At 47.1% G+C, this 15,501-nt stretch overlaps 1 protein-coding gene and 1 long non-coding RNA gene across 10 annotated transcripts in view; one reads left to right on the top strand and one right to left on the bottom strand.

Annotated features, from left to right (window-relative positions):
- TBC1D1 (TBC1 domain family member 1) overlaps positions 1-5,109 on the bottom strand; it is a 230,385-nt gene extending 225,276 nt beyond the window's left edge. For all 9 annotated transcript variants that reach the window (XR_010409330.1, XR_010409331.1, XM_045881325.3 and 6 more), the window contains exon 1: positions 4,898-5,109. The gene's annotated coding sequence lies outside the window, so the exon portion shown is untranslated. The remainder of the gene's footprint in view (positions 1-4,897) is intronic.
- Positions 5,110-5,670: 561 nt separating this feature from the next.
- LOC135363579 (uncharacterized) overlaps positions 5,671-15,501 on the top strand; it is a 49,228-nt gene continuing 39,397 nt past the window's right edge. The window contains exon 1 of the long non-coding RNA XR_010409332.1: positions 5,671-6,235. This is a non-coding gene — a long non-coding RNA (uncharacterized LOC135363579). The remainder of the gene's footprint in view (positions 6,236-15,501) is intronic.

Raw genomic sequence — 15,501 nt, 5'->3', positions numbered from 1 at the left:
GATCCCTGACTGCCATCCAAGTGCAGCAGAGAACCTCAGTTTCCTGATAAAAACATTTTCAAGGGTCAAGTTGAGAAAGCGAGTCACTTAACTTCTCCAAATCTCAAGTTTATTCTTAGAAGAGAACGGAATAAGATGATCCTCAAGTTGTCCTCTATCTCTAAAATCGGGTAAATCTAATTTTCATAATGTATAATACCAAATGTCCCCGACGTTGTGTGGGTATATAAAGCTGCTCTCATCTTCTTGTCAAGAATACAAATGTGGGGGAGGTACAAGAAGAAAGAATGGGGTTTATTGATCAGGAAACGAGAGAAGAGATGGCAGGAGTTAGCAAGCTGCCGTTGGGAACCCCCTCTCTTCCCAGCCTGCCTCCATGCTGTCCCAGCAAACCATGGGGAATAGGAGGGGGACTTTCCAGAAGCTAGCGATAAACACCAACAGCCACAGCACATTCAGCCGTCACCTTCTCAGAGTGCTGGTGGGAGGGGAGGAGGAAATAAAAGAGGGATAGACAGGAGAGGTGTTGAAGCTTCTAGCTCCAAGCCAGGTTAGGAACCAGCCAAGACTGATCAGCTGTCGGGGACCTCCCCCCTGCTCCCCGGGATGAGCCGGGAGTCCCCAGAGAGCTATTCACTTCCCCTTACAAATCAGTGGTTTCATTTTTCTGCTCTTTACTCCAGAGAGAGGGGGCATGCAGCTGAACAGAATTATTCTGCCACCCGAATATTCTAGTCTCATGCAGTAAGATCACCCGGGGCATGGCTACACTATTTGTCCCAGGATCTCACCCAATCAGAGCAGTGCGCTGCTACCTACGAATTGCCCACGGGCTCCAAAGATCTTTTGGGCAGCAGGCTATTTCACACAGAGCCATCACACAGAACTTCTGGAGCCCGTGGATCTAACCTCTTCATCACCAAGGACGCTCCAGCCCCAGTATGCACCTCTCTAATTTGACACATGAAGTAATGATGTTTGGAATGACTTCCTTCCTACATAAATCAGGGCCAATGTAAACCTAGTCCTTTAGGATGCCATGGCCACTTCCTGTATTCGCTTCTACTTTATGGCACAGGGTAATGGGGCAGGGGCCCTTGCTGGCCCTCAGGGATGTATATCCCTCCCTCCGGCATGACTGCTTTGTTATTCTCCTGAAAGTAATAATAGTAACTGTGAACACATCCGTAATAGCACTTACTGTGTGACTGTTAACTGAGCTCTCACAACAACCCTGGACAAGAAAGACTATTATTATCATATCTAAATAAGGACTCCAGTGGATTTTTTACCATTATCAGATAAGAGATGAGAAAGTGCTAGCACAGAGAAGTAAGGTCACTTGCCCAAGATCATCCTAGCAGCAGATGGGAGAACCAGGTTTTGAACCCAGGGCCTTCTACTCCAGACTTTGCATTTGCTCTTAACCACTTTGCTAGAGGAATACTTATTGACCAATGACCTCTTCTTGGACATTACATACATGATCTTCTGTATTCTTACAACTCTGAGATGTATGTTTTATCATCCCCATTTCCATACGGGTCCCCTAGCTAATGGTGTAGGCAGGATTTGTCTTATGCCCAAATTTCTATTCTTTGTGACAGAAACATATCTAGAAGGAAATAACTAAAATATCTTTCTAGTGAATTAGCTGGGTGGCTTTTCTATCGAAACTTTGCTTGGTCTCATTAATCGAAATCTAATGTCAAAATTATACCTTAGAAGTACAAAATAAACAAATAAAAATAATAATAGCAATAAGTAATATTTACTGAGTGCTCACTATGTAACAGGCACTGTTCTAAGAACTTTATATGTATAAATGCATTAAGTTTGACAACAAACTCCTAAGTATTTACCTACTTTGGAAACTTAGATTTACTGATCATAATTAATGTGTAGTTAAATACGTACACTCTCTTTTTAAGAGAAAAACACTGCTGCCTGTCACAAAGAACACAGGCATACTCAAAAATTAAACACCTCTTTGTTGGCACTAAAACATATTTCCTACATTCTGCACAGCTTTACTGAAACCCAAGTGTCAAGATTATTCATACGGCCCAAATATGATGAATCCTTTTCTAAACATTCGAAAACCTGAAAAGGGACACATTGCCCTTAAATCTAACAACCCACCCAATGGAAATCTCAGCTTGAAAATGTTAAAAATTGTGAGAATGGAAACCATCATGTCTTCTGTGAAGAATCTGGTTAAAAAACCTTTTTCTTGGGATGTGGGTTGGAAAGGAAGAAATGAAGATAAAAGTCAGCTAAGGCAATTCGTAAGGTACTGTAAGGGGTTCTGCACTGAAAACCCACATCCTCTGCCATCACCAGGGGGCTTCGAACCCAACGCTGCCTGTCTGCTGAGTGGAATCAGTCACTTTACCACACAGACTCTGATCCTCCAAGTTTTAATGGCCAAGAAAAGAAGAGGGCTGAAAAACATATCATATATTGGGACGCTCGTGGCCATCATACTTAAGAAGCACAGCCCAGCAGAAGAGGGGTGGGCCGGGGGGGAAGGCAAGGCAAGCTACCCCAACACATAAGCAGACTTAGGTCATCTGGGGAATGTAAGGAGCCGAGGCTGGGGATCTTCAGAGAAATGCCACGAAGAGTGGAAAAGGGGCCTGAGGGAGTTGTCATTTTGACAAGATAAAATTAAAAGCCTTTTCAAAGACAGAAGAATCCTCTCAAGCAGGCATCCCTACTCCAGGCACCATAATGATGGAACATGCTGGGTGTGAATGGGGAACAGGTAAGTGCCACTCCCTGCTGGTACCCGTGGTCTGTCCCAGAAGATCCCAGAAGATCTGGCAGAAAGGAGCCGCCCACCCACACCTGGCTCTGCACAGGAGTCTATTTGATTGTGATGCAGCCTCTCTGGTGGAGGCTGCCTTCTCCGGAAATGGAGGGCAAAGCCTGTCAACAGCTGGATAATGAGGAAGAAGAGGCAAGCTGCATTTCCTCAGAGTCACTCACTTCCTCCTCATACCCTCTGGTACTTCCTACAACAATCAATGGGGGAGAAGTCATCCCAATACTGATACAACAGCACTCAACCAGAAATGCTATCATAGTGAAAAGGGAAATCCCCAGACCCCCCAGTAGGAAAGATAGTGGTAGACTGTGGTAGACATTTGCAAAACTTAAATTTGATGTCAATAATTTACAACTACACCGATGAATTTTCCCCCTATTTTGCTGGTTTGCAAATGGCTGGACAAATCAACATAAAAACATTTATTTTCACATATGATAATTTTATTTACTGCTTTGAGCCACACTTAGTCCCTTTTACATCTCCTTGCACTCAGTTAATAGTCTCAGGATATTCCTCTTGCGTTCACTTCAGAAAGTATCCCCTAAACATTTCACACGGCACCAGGTAATTCACAGCTGTGTCCACTGTCCCATAGCTCATATTATGTCAATGGTTACTTACGGATAAAACTAAGGAGAAAGCCCTTTTTATGGTCTGATTTCCCTATAACTTGGTAGAAAAAAAAAAAAGAAGCAGGGAGATTCAAGACCGTGATAAGCATTCCATTTCAAACAGTTCTAAAACGCCTGTTTACAAAAGCAGTCAATCCTCTTTTATACAGACTTTTTCATGCAATGTCCTTATTCCTTTAGACAGTCTTCAGGATTCTCAGGAAGGAGCTGATCGTGAGGAACACTGGCCCCCAAGCAAGAGAAGCCATCTGAACTCTAGCTGCTTCAGGGGTCCCTAACCCAAGATAGTACTAGAACATGAAGTGCTCAGAAACACGGGAGAGTCATTTAGCAAGGTGAATCCCCAGCCTCTTGCAACAACTCCCCCATTCAGTCTTCCACCCCAGCCCCTCCCACACAGAGCAGGCTCCCAACACACCCCAAAACCCAGACGTGGCTATGCTCCAACTCTTATCAATCCCTTCAAATCTAGGCAGAGAATGAATTTCTCTTTTCCAAAAGAAGGGGTCTCTACCAAGGCCTCTGTAGTTCTGCTTAAGTACAGTGTGAGAAGTTTTGAAGTTTGGCCTTGTAAAGAGAGCGGAATTTCTTGGGTGTGACCCATTTAAACCAGGTCATTTAAAAATGCTCTTTCAAAGTCTGATTATATTAATAAATGAAATCATCCAATCATCTAAAAGGAAGAATGAGAGATCTAGACCTATCCATTAATGTAAGACACTCTGAAAATTAAACTGTTTGGTGGGAGGAACAATCATCACTTTCAATTTCTTTTCCTTTTTAAGCAATTTTCAGAGAATAATCTATTTTAAACAAAATAACAGGTAAAGCCACCTCTAGGTGGATTTCAAAGAAAACAGTCTCTTAAACACAACAACAACAGTGTGTGGCGAAGTTTAAGGGGTCTCCTAATCACAGAACGATCAGGAAGCTGCTAGAAACAATTAAGCAGGGTTTCAAAATGACTGGTACAGGATGTGCCCATAGAAAGAAATGTTGTGCGCTCTGCTGGAGCTGCCCAAGTCACTAGTGCAAAGTACCGTGAACTTTTAAAGGATGGCAAGGGGTCACTATGACCATCCTTCCCCCCCCAATCCGGTCGCCCTACAAACACAGCAGCCCCCAGAGATACTTGGCGGGAGGGGGTAGATGCCGAGCGAGCAGGAGCGAAGGGGGGCTGGAGGAGGGTGCTTGTCGGAGCTCCTGCGCGGTCATGAACTTGAAGGTTTCACTTTCGTTCAAGTAGGGGGGCAACGAGGTGGCAATGAACCCCACCCGCCCCCCCCGGAAGCCCCCCGCGCGGCGAGCACAGCACGAACGCCCTTGGGCTGCCGGATTCCAGCTTCGCGGGCCCGGGAGCACAGGGGTGTGCTTGGTGCCGGGTGGCGGCCGGGATGCCGCCGGAGGCGTGAAAGCCCCGGAGAGCACCTACCTGTACCGCGGCGCGCTCAGAGCCCGGGGCCCGGCCGGGGCGCGCAGGTGCTCGGGGGCGGCGCGGGGACGGCCTGGGCGGGCGGGGCGCCCATCGTGCGGGCTGGCTGCGCTCTTCCGCGGGGCGTGGAGGGGGGCCGGGAGGGATCCCCTCCGCTCGGCTCCCGCCTCTTCTACGCCCGGCTGAGGACACGGCGGGTTCCGCGGCGGCGGCAGCAACAGGCACGGTGGCGCGGAGGCTGCGGCGGCGGCGAAAGAGGAGGAGGTGTCTGCGCGCGGCTCGCGTTTCCTCCTCCCCGGCTGGGCGAGCGCGGGGGGAGTCGAGGGGAGGGCAGAAGCCGGGATCGCCCAAGTCGGTCCCCAGGGACCTAAGAGGGGGACGCGGTGCTCCCTCCCTCCCCCCTGCGCCTTGTGACTCTGCCCGGGCGGCACGGCCGGGACAGGCGAGTCACACGCGGGTAACAGCTGCTGCAGTGCAGGTCCGCCGCGGCCTCCCTCCTCTCCCTGCCTCTCCCCTGCCGGACGGCCCATCCTCCGCGCGCCCGGCCCGGCGGCGGGGGGCGGGGCACGGGGACCGATGGGGTGTCCCGGCGCCGCCCCAGCCAGTCCCCGCGCAGGGTCCTGGCCCGCCGTCCGCCTGGGCTCCGAGGACTCGGGGCCCCGCGCGTGATGAAGGCCCTCGCGGCGGGATGTGCGGTCGCACGCCCTGTCCCGGGCCGCCTATTTATAGCAGGTGGCGCTGCCCAACGCTCTCGTCCCGCGGTGCTCTCGGCAGGTGGCACCGCCCGCCCGCCCTTCGCTCCCCCGCGGCAGTGTCGCCTCATCTGCACCCTCGCTTTCACCTCGCGAAATGGACAAAGTGAAAACGCGGGAAGGCGACCTCGCCACCTGGCCCTCCCCTCCATCGCCCCCTCGTCCTGTCCCAGGGTTGGACACAAAGGCAAGGAGGGAACTGAGGCAGGGTCATTCTGTGGGGCGCCGGCAGGCAAGGCAGGGGCTCAAACAGCCAAGGCTGAAGTGTCGCCCCCGCCATGAAACCCCAGGCAGCCCCATTTGTGAGCCGCGCGGGTGACGCAGCCGCTCGGCCCGGCGCCTCTTCCCTCCCGCGGGGCCAGCGCGCGCACGCGCACACTCACACGCCGCGCACACACCCCCCTCGCCTCCCCTCTCCTACCCTAGCTGCGCCTACCCTAGAGCGGGCTTCGGGGAAGTTCCCGGCGGCCTTGGGGTGTGAAGAGAGCCCCGGGAGACGGAAGCCGGCGGCGAGAGCTGGCTCCCAGGCCGAGGGGGTGGCCGGGTGCAGGAAACCGGCCAACCTGCCACACTCCTGCCCCAGCAGGTAAATTGGGGCAGTTTCACTCCCGGGGGGAGGGGTGGGGTGGGAGCGAAGGGGATCTGAGGCAAGTAAGGGACGGAGCACCAACTCCGGAGACGAGTGAGCAGGGAAGGGAGAGCAGGGAGGAGAGGGAGTGGGGCGCGGGGGCCTGGGGAGGAGGCAGCCGCCGAAGGAGGCGGCGGTGGAGGAGCCAGGCGGCCTCTTGCAGGGTTTTTTTTTTTTTTGCTCAGTGGAACTGGAAGCTGACTTCGGGGAAGTGGCTGAGAGTTTGGGCAGCAGAGTTGGACTTAAACCCAATTCCCAACTCCACCACCGGGTTGGCTTGGGCAAGCTGCTAGACCTCGATTCTCCTCCATTCTCTTCCCTGTAAAATGGGACGGATACGTGCTTTGGAGGCCCAGTGGGAGGATAAAATGGGAAAGTGCGTGTATAGTGCTTAGCTCGCTGGCGCGAATGCAGACCCCAACTACTAACAGCTGCTATCATTACCGTGGCTCAGGAGGCAGATAGAAATCCGAGGTTCTCCCCTCGCCCCCAATCCTAACGGTGTGTTCTTAAAAGTTGATTGAAGCTCTTCGAAGCCTTTTTGACTAGACCTGCCCTATGGGATGCTCCCATCCAGGGAAGGTGTATTTCAGTGGGACACAAAAGTTTTATCCACAGTTTGATTTAAAACACTCATATAAGTGGTAGCTATTCTGGGGCGACTGGGTGGCTCAGTCTGTTAAGCATCTGCCTTCAGCTCAGATTATGATCCTGGAGTTCTGGGATCGAGTCCCCTATCCGGCTCCCTGCTCAGCCAGGAGTCAGCTGCTCCCTCTCCCTCTGCCCCTCACCCTGCTCATGCTGTCTCTCTCTCAAGGGCTCTCTCTCTCAAATAAATAAATACAATTAAAAAAAAAAAGTGGTAGCTGTTATTCGTAGAGGAGCCAGTCTATTTGGGGCACTATGGTAGGTACTTGACATATATTGTCTCTAATCCTAACAAAAATTCTGCTGTACGGAGATTATTAAATCCTGCTTGACTAATGAGGAAAATAAGAGGTTAATGCCTCTTTGAGGCCACGCGCTAGTAGGTGCTGGGACCCCCACGATCCAGAGCTGCTTGTAACATACTTTCTCTCCGGCCACTGTATACCTCTCTTGTAGCGCTCAGCTCATTCTTTGTTATAGCATAATTATTTGTGTACTTAGCCTTGAATTTTTTTTAAGAGAGGGAAAAATATATGCAGACATAAATACTCTAATGGCTAGAACATATGCTGGGTTATGGAAATTGTTCTTCATTAGGTTATAAGACCAGGTAAACCATTTAAGCCATATCGCTGTCTCTTGGATCACACCATGATTATTTCACATCTTTATCTCCAGTTCTCCCGAACAGTTCTCATTCCCTCTCTGCAGCAGCCTTCTGAACACACCTACCTGCAGAGAGCTAAGATGTCAAGACAGGTACATCGTCATCCATTCCACGGACACCCCCAAACTGCCTTTCACACATATTCTGCCAGATGATGGTTGAAACTATGACCTAAAAACCCTGCCTGCCGGCCACTGCCCCTGGAAGATGGGGTCGGGCCAAGGCTGGGCACTGCATGCAGATCCTGGCTCAAACCCCCTCCCACCTGCCACTCCACTCCCTTTTCTCTTCCTCACTAACCCCCTCCACCCCTACTCCATCCACACCTCCAGTTCCAGAGTGCAGGAAAACTTAGCACAGGCAGGAAGCCAGATGGAGTGCTCATCAGGTCACCAAGATAGAAAGTGAAAGGCGCGGGGAACAGAGATAGGCCTAGACCCAGAGTCCCTCACATTATTGTGGTGTGGAGGGGGAAACCTTCCTTCTCCCCCACCCCACTGCTAAAATCTTGCAAGTTGCAGCTCAGAGTTACAACCTAGTGGGAAATGACCTTTTGCCCTGACCCCACCCTGGGTTAGAGAAGGGCCATGGCCTTGTGAGAAGCTGTGATTTCTGCATTACTGTTCCAATTTCCAGGGCCAGTTGGTGCCCTTGGAATGATAATAAGGGATTTTACAATACTCTTAGCTTCCTGGATACAGAACTTCCTTTATAAGATGTGATAAAGATTTCCAAACCTTTTTGCCATAAAGCTTTGTCTCAGAGAGTAGGGGATAGCCTGTCATCAATCTCTTTTGCGCTCATTGTTGAGGGGGCTTTGGAACCAATGGTGATACCTGGGAGAGCAGGTTGAAGACTGGCAAACCAGGAAGGGACATCCATGTTGTCCCATGGTAGAGTGGACAGGTTAAGAGCTAACCATCCAGCCGGTATCTGCCAAGTGCCATTGCTCTTGGAGGAAAGTCGCTCCTTGCCCCTGTTGTGCAGGTATACCACTGTGTGAGGCGGGGCAGCAGGGCCTTGGTGATGGCTGCAGAGAGCTTCCTGGCTGCCCAGGAAGGTATTCTGTGCATAGTTCTCTAAGTCACTAATAACAAAACTGAGTAGGGAGTGGGGCTAAACACTGCTGTGACTCTGCCTCAGACCCTTGATTCTCTTGACTAATGTGACTCCCAGGAACACAAGGAGCATAGAGCTCTTCCCCACATGGGGCATTTACTGAGCTTTTGGCTCAGTGAGTGAAAGCCCCGGATGGGAAGGCATCAACAGTCATGGCTGCCGCCACCTCCTTGTATGGACAACCTCTGCACCCCCAGCTCCTCCTGAAATCCTGCCATGAATCATTCTTTTGGAGGCTTCCCTTATAGATTCTTTCCTAACTAAGTCCTTTGCAGCATATTTAATTGTACATTGTCAAAGGTCAGGAGCATTAATATCAACTTAAAGATGGCCATGGGGCTCTAGAAAATTGTGAGCCATTGCTGCCATTAAATCAACTGGGAAGCTCAGGGACTGAAAGAAACAACAGAGGCCACTTTACTTTTAAAAGGCTAAGGGAACCACATATAAATCTAGAATGAAAAGTCTTTGGTTAATGTAGAAAAGAGACCTTTCATAAAATTACTCATTATTATTAAATCTGTCAGTTGTTTAAATGTTCATAGTTGTTTGGAACCCAAACTCTTATTGCTACGATAAGTTTTCACCTAATTTCCAAATACGCATAATAAGGTAAGCATTCTTAACTAGTGGGCCTGTTTCCAAAATTGGCATCAATAAAGGCAAGAAATTAAGATTACACAGGATAGAACCCTGAGACAATAAGGTAGTTCACTGGGGATGCTTGCTCCCATGGATTGGGGGTGAATTTCTGGAGCCCGAGGTGGAGAAGGTTTCTGAGGCAAGCCTAAGCTCAGTGGGAGAGGGAGCGAGATGGAGAAGCCGCATGGAAGCATGGAAAAAGGCAGCACTGCAGAAACAGGACAATGCTGGGTGACTCCCCAGTCCTGCCAACCGAAGGCATGACTGGTAGCGCGTAAGCCACACGTTAAGTCATTAGCTTTAAGGAATATTCCTCCTTGGGGGCATTCTGGGTGGCTTAGGGGGTTAAGCATCGACTCTTGGTTTTGGCTCAGGTCCTGATCTCAGGGTCCTTAGATCGAGCCCCACATCAGGCTCCACACTCAGTGGAGGGTCTGCTTGGGGTTCTCTCTCTCCCTCTCTCCTTGCCCCTGCCCCCTGTGCACTCATGTGCACTCTCTTTCTCTCAATAAGTGAACAAATCTTAAAAAAAAAAAGAAATATTCCTCATTGATAAGGAAATGGATTGAAATCAAATGAGTGAATACATTACATTGTTTAGCCTACAGTACTAGGGCCTTGAGATTACTTTCTGAAAGGCACAAGAATGATAAAACATAGTACAGTAAAAAAATAAAATAAAATGAGCAGATAACCTATGTGGATCTTGGAATTTCAGAGTTTAAATAAACAAAAATTGCACTGCATGGGAGACTCATGCTTACCATGGATGAGACAACATAAATCTATGTGCAGTGAGAACAAGTGAACTGTATAGAGTAAGCTTCTATGAAGTGTCTGATTTCCTTTTATGGACAAAGCAGATAAAACTCTGGGCACTGGTTCCATTTCCCTTTTCAGCTTCCTCTCCTGTTTGTTAAATCATTGCTCTCTCTACTCAAGCAACGGTTCCATGCAGCCCTCTGACAGTATCCAGCCTTTACTTGGGGTTCCCACGGACCACCTGAGCTGGTTTTGTGGGTTTGGGCATCAAGCACCAGGCTAAGCAAGTGTTAGATAGCATGTCACCTTTTGTTATGGCACCCGAATTTATCTAAAGTCAGTGAGAATTTCTTTGTATAAATTCTAAGAGTTCTTGATCTCGGGGATTTTACCCAGACCCGAATGGGCAAAATGACCAAGCTTCCAACACTGCAAGATTCCCACTTCATTTAATCCCAAAGGCTATTATGACTTTGCTGGTACATAAGGTGTAATCTCACATAGAAAAAAAAAAAAAAATGCAATCGCCGGCTAACTGGCTTCCCTGCTTTTGTCCTCACCACCCTGCAGTCTATGTTTAATACAGCAACCAAGTGAATGTGCTGAAATATTAGTTGAGCAATATCACTGCTCTACTTAGAACTTAGAACATGGCTTCCCAGATATCCCAGAGTAAAAGTCAGTCATTGTAATGGTTGTAAAGCCCTATGGGACCTTCCCCCTTTCCCACCCCCACACCACTACCTCTGTTCTTCATTGCCTGCTACCAGTCCGGGGTCACACTGCACACAGACTTGCTCTTCCTTCCAGGCATACACTTGCCCCAGGGCCTTTGACTCTATTCTCTCTGCCACGGGTGCTCTTCAGATATCCACATTAGCCCTACTTAATTTACCTTCTTAAGTCATTGTTTAAAATGTTATCTTCTCCATGAGGCCTTCTCTCGCCAACTTTTTGAAAATGGAAACCACGGCTACGCGCCCCTCCACACGCTTCTTATCCCCTTTTCCTGATCTATATTTCTCCACAGCTTTTATTGCTCTCTGTTACTAGTATATCTTTTGTTGTTGTTGTTACTTGTGTATCTTGTCATGGTTCGCTCTCCCACCACCAAACCCCATGAGGGCAGAGAATTTTTTCTGCTTTGTTCACTGCTGCCTGCTGTATCTCCAATGTATACAATAGAACCTAGCATGTAGTGGACAGTCAATAAATAGGTGCTGAGTGAATGAATGAATGAATATCATTTGTAACACATGACATTTGTGAGTTCATTGATTGTCTATATAGTACTTCCCTTAGATCAGAAACTTTTCGAGGTTTCTCTCTATTTACCCCTTTGTGCTCTCATCCAGTTTTTCAACTGTCCTAAGAGTTCAGTCCTCCCCTTCAGGTGAGCTGAATGGTTGTTTCACAATCAACATAGGACCTGATTTCCAGATAGCCTATAAAAGGGTTGTAAAATCATGGAACTACTGAGAATTCATCCACACTTTGTTTCAAGTGTGGCTAAGAAAAATACCATTTTGGAGAACTGTCTGAAAGATATACAGTCTGATTGGCCCTCTAGAATCTGGATCCCCTAAAATCAGTTTCTGTATCAGGTCAACCCAAGTGAAGAGCAGTTTGCCTGGACTGTATCTAAAAAAAATTCCTTTTATTGAATTGCATTTTGACATTATCCTATTTGCCCATCTCAAGGGAATATATTTTATAAAAATGCCCTATTCAGTCTGGGATACTGTTTAATACCTAACACAATGTCCTTTTAAGGAGAAAACAATTCTTTTAGGGTTCTACAAGGAATAACTTTTCTTTGGCAACTGGATTTATCTTCTTCCTTGCACTAACTAATGGGTTCATGGGTGGGATTTAGGATCCATTTCTTGACAAGTATCGAGGTCATTTTGTATTTGAAGTCATTGATTCACAGATGCCCTTTCTAAGCCTTTGCCAGCTTGTGTGTTTTCATCCATCCAAGACAAAAATATAAATAACAATGTAAGGTATAATCTCACAAAACTGAATTAGACTATCTTGTATTCTGGAATCACGTTATTCCCACTTTGTAGGTATTAACAAAAGAGTCTTTCTTTTATGAAATAATGGTGAGAGTGGTAGGAGTCTTGTCGGCTTATTTTATTTTTGTTTGTGAATGCCTTTACCTGGCAAAAAGAATATGCTGGCTCACTTCTGTCATTTCCTAGCATTTTGGAAAATTTTACTGGTTCAGAAAGTCCAAAGTCTGAGAAACACTGGTTTTCTCCCTTACTCTTAGCTTCATTCAGCCTCACCTATTTTCTCATCCTTTAGTCCTATTTTCTTGTTCACTTGTTTTAAAGTTTTTTTTTTGTTGCCTTGTATGCATTGAAGACGCCTTTAAGGGGCGCCTGGCTGGCTCAGTCGATAGAGCATGCGACTCCTGATTTCAGGGTCATGAGTTCCAGCCCCACATTGAGTGTAGAGATTACTTAAAAAATAAATAAAAATCCCAAGGGTTTGGGGTGCCTGGGTGGCTCAGTCGGTTAAACATCTGCCTTCAGCTCAGGTCATGATCCCGGGGTCCTAGGATTGAGTCCCTGCATTGGGCTCCCTGCTCAGTGGGGAGCCTGCTTCTTCTTCTCCCTCTGTCCCTCCCCCACCCACCACCCCCGTCATGCTCTCTCTCACTTTCTCAAATAAAAAAAACCTTTTTTTAAAATCCCAAGGGTTTTATGAATGTAGAAAAAAAAAAAAGACACCTTCAATCATTTCTTGGATGGGGCAGACAGGAAGGAAGGAAGGAAGGAAGGAAGGAAGGAAGGAAGGAAGGAAGGAAGGAAGGAAGGAAGGGGCTTATACAAAGCAAAGAACAAATCAACCTGCACCTGCTTAGCATCCCAGCTCCACATTGCACCAAATGCTCTCATTCATCACCACCCTGAATGTTATCTGCAAGTTTACAGTGCTTTGTAATTGACATGTCTCATTTTACTTAATCCTCTCAGTAGCACTCAGGGGTGTTATTTTCTACCTTTCCCTTATTGGCAGAAAACTTGGGGCGGGGGAGGGGAAGGGGTTGGAATTTTAACCTAAATATTCTCCCTCCAAGCCTAATTCTTTTCCTCTATACTGTATTACCACCTTTTAAAACTACTGTTTTGAGGATGGTATCATGCAGAGGTTTTGTTTTTGCTTTTGTTTTTAAGGAGACATCAGGAGAGTCTGGTTATTTTCTTGGCTTTCAGAATAACCTTCCTTGTTGCAAGGTGTTCTGAGGGAGGGCTATGCTTCCACGAGGCTGCTCTGGCCCTTTAGCTTGAGGGAGCATCCACTGAACAGAATCAAGTTTCCCTGATCAGCACATATTGAAGAAATGGGCTGCAGGGTAGTCTCCTTTTGGTCACTATTTCTATTGCATAATAATTCACATTGTGCAACAGCATAGAGTGACAGCTCACTTCATTACTTAGTAATTTCCTTTAACAGTAAAGCTGAGCTAGAGACATTCGGCCCTCTTCTCATTTTCCTGTTGCTAAATATAAAATGTAAGCTGAAGTTCTCCTATTATTCAAGGGGAAGGAACATGAGTCTTTGAATTTGAAGCTTAGAGAAAAATTAAGATGAAAAGATTAAGGGGCGCCTGGGTGGCTCAGTTGGTTAAGCGTCTGCCTTCGGCTCAGGTCATGATCCCAGGATCCTGGATTCGAGTTCCACATTGGGCTCCCTGCTCAGCAGGGAGTCTGCTTCTCTGTCTGACCCTACCCCCTCTTGTGCTCTCTCTCACTCTCTCTTTCTCAAATAAATAAAATAAAATCTTTTAAAAAAAAGATGAAAAGATTAAGAAAAAATTAAAATTTAAAATACCCAGCTTCCTAAACTGGCAGGTATGTACTACAAGTGGCTTAGTAGAATCTTTGGATCAGTAGAGCTTTGTTGATCAGCAATTCTCTCTATGGGCTTGAGCTAGGCACGGAAGTGATGGAAAGACAGATGAGACATTGTCCCTGCCCTCAACACTGTTAACACACTTCTAATTCAGGATCAACAAACTTTGGCCCATTTAGTAAATATTTCAGCCTTTGCAGGCCATTCGGTCTCTGTTTCGACTTTGAGTTCTGTCACTATAGTGCAAAAGTCACCATAAACAGCACATACACAAACGAGTACAGCTGTGTTTTAGTGACGATGGGTGCTGAAACGTGACTTTCACAAATTTTGGCATGTCATGAAATAGTTTTATTTTTAAATTTTTTTTTCCAATCACTTAAAACGTAAAAACGACTTCATCCAACTCAAAAGCTTCTGAACAGCAAAGGGAACCAGCAACAAAATGAAAAGGCATGGGAGAAAACATTTGCAAACCACATATCCCATAAGGGTTAATAGATGCTTCGTTAATAACATGAAGTAACAAGATCTGGCCATAGTTCTAATAACAACCATGATCTGAGGTCGCGATAAGTATATATGATATTCTGAGATACCTGTGACAACGGAAATGTGACGTGAAAATCTGTGACTTCTACTGATGACAAATTTATGAGAACTGATCAACTTTTGTGGTTGTGTTGACTGCATTTATAATTGAAGGAAAATCTAAATTTTGATTAGAACTGCTAGAAGTAACTTTCTAAAAAATCTCTGGATTCTATGCATAGAGCCACCGGAGAATCTTTGATCTCAGGTTAAGAGGTCCTGAGAAGTCAATTGTGGGCTGGGGAAATCGGACAATGAGAAGACCCTCATCTTTGAGAGCACATTTTTTTTTTTTTAAAGATTTTATTTATTTGACAGAGAGAGACACAGCGAGAGAGGGAACACAAGCAGGGGGAGTGGGAGGGGGAGAAGCAGGCTCCCCGCCTAGCAGGGAGCCCGATGTGGGGCTCGATCCCAGGACCCTGGGATCATGACCTGAGCCGAAGGCAGACGCTTAACGACTGAGCCACCCAGGCGCCCTGAGCACATTTTTTTTTTTAAGATTTGTAAATCTTTAAGTAATCTCTACACTCAGTGTGGGGCTCAGATTCACAACCCTGAGACCAAGAGTCGTGAACTCCACCGACTAAGCCAGCCAGGCACCCTGAGAACACAATTGTAATAGAGATGAGAAGACAGAGGCTAAATTGAAGTGAAGTGACTCAGTTAGGAGAGAGTGCCATATGCAAGTCTGTCCCTATCCATGTGGCCTGTTCTGCTACTCCTTTAAGAGAAGGCCAGAGGGGCGCCTGGGGGGCTCAGTCAGTTAAGTGTCTGCCTTCGGCTCAGGTCATGATCTCAGGACCCTGGGATGGAGCCCCACATCAGGCTCTCTGTTCAGTGGAGAGTCTGCTTATCCCTCTCCCTCTGCCCTCCCCCCACTCATGCCCTCTTTCTCTCTCAAATAAATAAATAAATAAATAAAATC

Source organism: Mirounga angustirostris, unplaced genomic scaffold (assembly GCF_029215605.1).
Source record: "Mirounga angustirostris isolate CCGP_5_RB_7025 unplaced genomic scaffold, mMirAng1.0.hap1 SCAF_2, whole genome shotgun sequence".
NCBI lineage: Eukaryota > Metazoa > Chordata > Mammalia > Carnivora > Phocidae > Mirounga > Mirounga angustirostris.
The sequence above is the reverse complement of the archived record's forward strand: the minus strand, read 5'-3'. Positions and strand labels throughout refer to the sequence as shown.